Raw genomic sequence first — 8,321 nt, 5'->3', positions numbered from 1 at the left:
TCTTAGATGGGAAGAAACTAATGAAACTTATGCCCACCTACCCATTCAGAAGCTAGTAGTACCAGGGGAGGGATGGTTCATTCTATCCATAATTCTATTTACATTTTATTTATTTGTTTATGAGAGAGAATCAGAGCATCACTCTAGCACATGTGTTGCTGGGGATTGAATTCAGGATCTCATGCTTGAGAGTTCAACACTTTATGCATTGCATGGACTTCTAGGCCGCTCTAATTCTTGAGCAATAGCAATGAACCAGGCACCAGAAATGAAAAACTAAAAAGATGATCAATGTCCCTGACCTTTGAAAGTTATATTCCAGTGTAGCAGTCAGAAAGCTTCTTCTGGAACTATTTTAGGTTCCACATATGGAATATATAACTACTCTGGTATGCCTAGACAAGTGAAAATGAGTGTGTTTCCATTTTGTAACCATATTTCATCTAATAACTCTGATATAGCCTAAGAAATATCTTAGGCAACTTTGTCATGAAAATGTCACCGACTGAAATGAGATTAACAAAATGACTAGATTTATGAACACTGAAACTAGAATATTCTCTATTTTTTTTCAAACACTTAAGTATGTAAAAACTGTTTCTTGATCATGGACTATACAAAAACATGTGGCTATCCATGATTTGTAATTTTCCTACTTCTGCTCAGATGGGAGGAGTAAACACTAAATACAATTGCTACAGATAGTGCCAAGTAGCTGGAAAGAACTATGCAATTAAAATAATGTAGAGTAAGAATGATAACTTAGGGGGAGGGAGGTCTCCCTACTGAGAGGACGTCCAAGCTGAGCACTAAGGATTAGAATGGCTTCACTGCCTGAAGAGATTAGTTATGAGTATTTTGAGAAGAAAAGGGAAGGTCCTAAGGTAGGAAAGGACAGTTTGTAGAAAGAAAAAAAAGACAGCTGTCTATCTGGAGATTAGTAAGGTTAGTAAGATTAGTAAGATTAGTAAGACACAGGGTTAAATGATTTGAGATGACACTGAAAATAAAGACAGGAGCCAGATGGTGTTGGAAACTAAAGGGACATAGGAATCATCTTGAAGGGACTAACACCAGCCAAAAATAGGACAATCTACTCATTAAAATTCTGATAATAATAGATTATAACCTCATCAGTAGAATTAGGCTCCTTAAATCCATACTGATATGATAGATAGAGACAAAACAGTCAAAAGAGGTAGAGACTATTGCTGTCACCAATAAATGTGAAATTATAAAATTAGAAAGATCACTATTTGATATTAATTCTCTTCCTCCACTGTTTGTCTCATAAATAAATAAATGTTTAGAAAGCTTAAAGTAGTCCTAATACAGACAACTAATTTTTGACAAGGAGCTCAGAAATTTAATGGAGAAAGAGTCTCTTCAACAATGGTGTTGGGAAAATTGGATGGAAACATGCAGAAGAATAAAACTGGATCACCACATATCACCATGCACAAAAGTCAGTTCCAAATGGATCAAAGACATGGGCATTAGACCAGAAACTATAGAAGAAAATATTGACAAAACACTTCATGGCCTATGCTTCAGAAATGACTTCAAAGACTCCAGGCTGGTGGGAGTCGGGCTGTAGCGCAGCGGGTTAAGCGCAGGTGGCGCAAAGCACAAGGACCGACATAAGGATCCCGGTTTGAACCCCGGCTCCCCACCTGCAGGGGAGTCGCTTCACAGGCGGTGAAGCAGGTCTGCATGTGTCTGTCTTCCCCTCCTCTCTCCATTTCTCTCTGTCCTATCCAACAACGACAACAACAATAATAACTACAACAATAAAACAAGGGCAACAAAAGGGAATAAATAAATAAAATAAATATTTAAAAAAAAATTTAAAAAGAAAAAAAAAAAAACAACAAAGACTCCAGGCTGGGCAGTGATGCACCCTGTTGAGTACATTTTCTCAAAGACCCAGGTTCAAGCCCCCTCTCCCCATCTTCAGGGACAAAGCTTTATAAATGGTGAAGCAAGTGTCTCTTTGTATTTTTCTCCCTCACTATCTTTCCCTCCCCTCTCAATTTGTCTGTGCCCTAACAAATAAAAATAGAAAGAAGGGGGAGTTGGGCTGTAGTGCAGCGGGTTAAGCGCAGGTGGCACAAAGCTCAAGGACCAGTGTAAGGACCCTGGTTTGAGCCCCCGGTTCCCCACCAGCAGGGGAGTCGCTTCACAAGCGGTGAAGCAGATTTGCAGATGTCTATCTTTCTCTCCCCCTCTCTGTCTTCCCCTCCTCTCTCCATTTTTCTCTGTCCTATCCAACAACAACGACATCAATAATGACTACAACAATAAAACAGCAAGGGCAACGAAAAGGAATTAATAAATAAGTATTTTTAAAAATATAGAAAGAAGGAAAAAAAATGGCCACCAGAAACTGTGGATTGTGCTGGCACAAACCCCAATGACAACCCTACTGACAACAGAAAAAAAATGGCTTCAAAGATTCAAGTCCAACATCAAGGAAGACCAAAATTAATTAATTAATAGGACTGCATCAACCTGAAAAGCTTCTGAATAGCAAAAGGAACCATAATAAAAATTCAAGAAGATTTTTACACATCATATATAAGGTAAAAGACTAATCACCAAAGTATAGAAAGAAGTCACTAAGCTCAGAAAAAACAAACAAAACATTTAAAAATGTCGAGAGGAAATGGACAGAATCTTTTTTTTTAAATATTTTTTTATATTTATTTTATTTATTTATTCCCTTTTGTTGCCCTTGTTGTTTTATTGTGCCACACACAGTGTGTTAAGTACAGGTGGCACAAAGCACAAGGACCAGTGTAAGGATCCAGGTTCCAGCCCCCAGCTCCCCACCTGCAGGGGGGCCACTTCACAAGTGGTGAAGCAGGTCTGCTGGTGTTTATCTTTTTCTCATCGTCTCTGTCTTCCCCTCGTCTCTCCATTTCTCTCTGTCCTATCCAACAATGATGACATCAATAACAACAACAAAAATAACTACAACAACAATAAAACAACAAGGGTAACAAAAGGAAATAAATAAATATTTTTTAAAAATACTGAAATGAAAGCACATGTGGTGCAAAGCACGAGGATCGGAGTAAGGATCCTGGTTCGAGCCCCCGGCTCCCCACTTGCAGGGCAGTCTCTTCACAGGCGGTGAAGCAGGTCTTTAGGTGTCTATCTTTTTCTCCCCCTCTCTGTCTTCCCCTCCTCTCTCCATTTCTCTCTATCCTATCCAACAATGGTGACGACAATAATAACTACAACAATAAAACAACTAGGGCAACAAAAGGGAATAAAAAATTATTTAAAAATACTGAAATGAATGTTTGCTATTCTTAAAGCTGCCAGGTCAAAAAGCCCTCTCTGAGTCTAGTGGAGAAGGGGAGGAAAGAGAAAGAGAGAGTCAGACAGAGACTTAAGGTTCACGATTCCTTCACAGCTAATGATTCAGGGGTAAATGATCAGACCCAAGGAACTAGCAGCTGAACTGGCTGGTGGTGCCAAGCAGTGCAGATACTGGAACTGCTGCCTGGTGCTGCCCACTTCCTTTCTCCAGAGGCAGCACCTGTATAGAGGGGCGGGGAATTGAGGAGGTAGACAGTGGCAGCAATTAGGACCTCTGTGACATTTGCAAGATTAGCAACAGCCTCTCACAGGATATGCTGCTAGCATGACTGTGACTAGCCTCTTGTCTACTGCCAATGACATGTTCTTAATCTTTTTTCCCTTTCAAGTCTTTATCCTTTCCAGAAATACTTTAAATCACCCAAAGTCCTTTTCCACTCTTATCATCCTGGCTTAGCTTTGTTGGTGGTACAAGTCAAACTGCTAGACTGACACAGGTGATCAGATCAGGTGGTTCAGTAATCTGTACTCTGTTTCAACTTTGATGTGTTTTCTACTTGGCTCCTGTTCAGGGACCGTTTCTGTCCCCCCCTCGTTGATTTTTTAAAAATATTTATTCCCTTTTTGTTGCCCTTGTAGTTATTATTGTTGTTGATGTTGTTATTGTCGTAGAGGACAGAGAGAAATGGAGAGAGGAGGGGGAAGACAGAGAGGGAGAGAGAAAGAGAGACACCTGCAGACCTGCTTCACCACCTGTGAAGCGACTCCCCTGCAGGTGGGGAGCCGGGGTTCGAACCAGGATCCTTACTCCCATCCTTGCACTTTGCGCCATTGTTGGTATGCTTCTAAAAACCCCTTCTGTTTCATTTGGTTTAAATCCCCCCTGCTTAACACTGCATTCTATTTACATAACCACTGTATTCTATTTACATAACCTCTGTTGGTGGGCACCACCCTCCCTCCAGGGCATTGGTGGTTTAGTGATAGAATTCTCGCCTGCTCCGCCCCCTCTCCTTGTCATACCCTGATTTTCACCAGTCACTTTTCTCTCCACCCTCTCTGCGTCGGCATCCTGTTCCCACCCTACTGGGCTAGTATATTTATAAGGACAAGATTGTTTGTAGTTTTTAGTTTAGTTTAGCTTAGTATAGATTGCGCTGTGTCCTGCATGAATAAAGAGATACTGCATACAACCCAGCCATGAGTCCCGGGTCATCTGTTACCCGCCCGTGAAGCCAGCCCATCAAAAACAACACGCCATGTGCGCTCAACCAGCTACACTCACTACCACCCAACTCCCTGATTTTTTTTTTTTTTTTTTTTTTAGCAATGCTGGTAGTTGAATAAATTTTTTGTTTGGGACCGGGTAGTGGCGCACCTGGTTGAGCACACATATCACAATGCACAAGGATCCAGGTTTAAGCCCCAGTCCCCACCTACAGGGGGAAAGCTTTGTGAGTGGTGAAGCAGTGTGACAGGTGTCTCTCTGTCTCTCTCCCTTCTCTACCACCCCCTTGCCTCTTGATTTCTGGCTGTCTCTACCCAATAAATAAAGATTCCATGATTGCTCAACAATTTGTTTGGCTTCGTATGTTAACTCTCTTTTTAGTCATCAGGTTCCAGATGTCATCAGGATGCTGGCCAGGCTTCCCTGGACTGAAGACCCCACCAATGTGTCCTGGAGCTCCGTTTCCCCAGAGACCCACCCTACTAGGGAAAGAGAGAGGCAGACTGGGAGTATGGACCGACCAGTCAACGCCCATGTTCAGCAGGGAAGCAATCACAGAAGCCAGACCTTCTACCTTCTGCAACCCACAATGACCCTGGGTCCATGCTCCCAGAGGGATAGAGAATGGGAAAGCTATCAGGGGAGGGGGTGGGATATGGAGATTGGGTGGTGGGAATTGTGTGGAATTGTACCCCTCCTACCCTATGGTTTTGTTAATTAATCCTTTCTTAAATAAAAAGGAAAAAAAAAAAAGAAGAGGGTAGGAGCAGTCGATAGTTAAAGCAGCTGATATGGCCTAACCATTGAGATAACAGCATATTTATAAGACATCACTTCAGTAAAAAAATATTTAAAAAATAAAAGCAGGTATGAAAGGAGCAGATGGAATTATACTATTATGTTGTCACCATCTAAATTTAGTAACAATAGATTGCAAATATCTCTGTGATAACATCACAGAGATTGTCTGTTATAGTTAAGTATATGTGACTTTAAAAAGTTGGGGTATCCAATTCTCATTTGCTATATTCTTACTTGTAGGTTCATGATTATTAAACAATTTGTTATGCTTTCTATCTTAAAGCTTTTCAGCAACCAAGTTGCAGATGCTACCATGATACCAGCCTTACAGATTACCTCACAACTGTGTCCTGGAACCCCACCTCACCAGAGTCAGGCCCCACCAGGGAAAGATAGGATGGGAGTATGGATCAAACTGCCAAGGCCCATGACCAGTGGAGAAGCAATTACAGAAGTCAGACCTTCGACCTTCTGCACCCCATAATGATACTGGGTCCATATTCCCAGGAGGATAAAGAATAAGGAAGCTTCCAGTGGAGAGGATGAGAGGAGAAGCTCTGGTGATGAAAATTATGTGGAATTGTACCCCCATTATCCTATGGTCTTGTCAATCACTATTAAATCAGTAAAAAAAAAAAAAAATCAGAACTGAAAATAAATAAATAAATAAAGGTAATACAAAAATAAAATAAAGCCGTCTCCCTTTCTCCCTGTCTCATTTCCTGGTGTGAGGCATGTAAAGGAAGGCAGTCGTTTAAGTTTACAGGAATTTATCCTCATCTGAAGAAAAATCAAATGATGAATGAATGTAAGAAGAGGAAAACTCAGTTCCTTGTGCAAGAGAGTAGCACAAACGAACTGTGAGCTCACTCCATTTAATGGTTTTGTTTTACAGATAAGAAGCTAACAAAAAAAGCACAGCTAAGTATGCTAAAGAGTTAACTGCATCTTCACACTCCTTGCCCAAGGCTCCTGTCTCCCTTGCTTCTACTGAGAGGCAAGTAACTAGAAAGCAAGTTAAAATCAGGCTAAGTTCAACACAATCATATTTTTTAGGTTTGTGATTATGTGATAAAAAATTATATTTTCATAGTCCGGGAGGTGATGCAGTAGCTAAAGCATTGGATTCTCAACCATGAGGTCCTAAGTTCAATCCCTGGCAGGACGACCAGAGCAATATCTAGTTCTTTCTCTCTCTCCTATCATTCTCATGAATGAATGAATAAATAAATTATTTTAAAGAAAGAAACTATATTTTCAGGGCTGGGGATGTAGCATAATGATTATGCCTGAGGCTCTGAGATCACAAATTCAGTCCCCATCACCATCATAAGCAAAGCTGATCAGTGCTCTGGTCTCTTTCTCCCCTCTCTCTTTCTCTCTCTCTCTCTCTGCCATGTGTGTGTGTTCCTTGATCCATCTCTCATTAAATACAAATTTGAGTGCCAAGCAATGACATGCCTGGTTAAGTGCACCCATTACCATGAACAGAGACCGGGGTTTGAAACCCTACTCTCCACGCATAGGGGGATACTTAGTAGTGAAGCATCTCTCTCTCTCTGTCTCTCTCCATTTCTGTCCCCCACTTTTCTCTCAATTTTTTCTTTGAAAACAAAATAGCTACTGGGAGTGGTAGATTTATAGTTCTGTCCCCAGTCCCCAGCAATAACCCTGGCGGCAATTAAAATAAATACAGAATATTTTTTAAATGTAAAAAAAAAAAAGTAATTACATTTTCAAAAGCTTTTGGCAGCTTACAAGGCACTTGGTTCATTAAATCCTTTTTACTCCTCTAAGAAAAAAATAATCAGCCTTTGTTAAAAAAGGAGATGTTGGTAGGACTCATGTCTTGATACATTTTTAAACGTCTCTCCTACCTCTGACTACGCTGTTCTCCTTTTTCTATGTGCTTTTGGTTTTGAAAGTGCAGCCAAGAGTCAGGAAGATCATAACAACAGGGCCTACTGATCGAAAATGCTATAAAATATACTGAGTGTTGTTATTAACCGACATTTTACAAATGAGAAAAAAAAAGAAGCTCAGAAGGATGACTTGATTTGAACCACTAAATATCACAGTATTGGTATGGTTCTTTTTTTTTAAAAGTTTTTAAAATATTTATTCCCTTTTGTCCTTGTTATTTTATTGTTGTAATTATTGATATTGTTGCTGTTGGATAGGACAGGGAGAAACTGAGAGAGGAGGGGAAGACAGAGAGGGGGAGAGAAAGACACCTGCAGACCTGCTTCACCACCTGTGAAGCGACTTCCCTGCAGGTGGGGATCCCGGGGCTCGAACCAGGATCCTCAAGCCGGTCCTTGAGCTTTGTGCCATGTGCACTTAACCCGCTGCGCTACCGCCTGACTCCTTGTGGTTCATTTTTTAAAATAAAACATATAACATATATGGGCCAGGAGACTCCCCCCCCCCCCCCTTGTTCAGTGCACAAGCTAGGTAACAACTGCACAGAGAAGTTTTACGGTGTGTGTGTGTGTGTGTGTGTGTGTGTGTATGCATGTGCATGCGTGCACACACAGTGCTATGGTATCTCTCCTTTTCTGTGTCTCTCACTTCTCTCACCCTCTATCTAAAAAAAAAAATCCAAGTGATGGGATCATACAGGCACGAAGCCCCAGAAAAAACCCTGGTGTCAAATATATATATATCGATTGAATATTAAATGTGTTAGGGTAAGATTAGCAAGATACAGTGCTAGTTAATCCCCACATAACCAGAAAATTCTAGAAAAATATATAACTTTCTAAACCAGTGTGATGCAAGTTTTTATTGTACTTTCTGCAACTGGCTAATCAATAACAACTTTCCTACTTGGACAGATCCGCGGAGCTGTATCTCACTCCAGAGTTGCCTTGAAGTACATTGGACTTAAAGGTCCACCCCTAGAGCATGTTCTGCATCATTTATCTAAATTCTCAAAATGGAAGGTTATGTTTCTCAAATGTCC

This window comes from Erinaceus europaeus, chromosome 7 (genome assembly GCF_950295315.1).
Source record: "Erinaceus europaeus chromosome 7, mEriEur2.1, whole genome shotgun sequence".
Classification (NCBI taxonomy): Eukaryota; Metazoa; Chordata; class Mammalia; order Eulipotyphla; family Erinaceidae; genus Erinaceus; species Erinaceus europaeus.
This window is presented reverse-complemented; position numbering follows the sequence as displayed.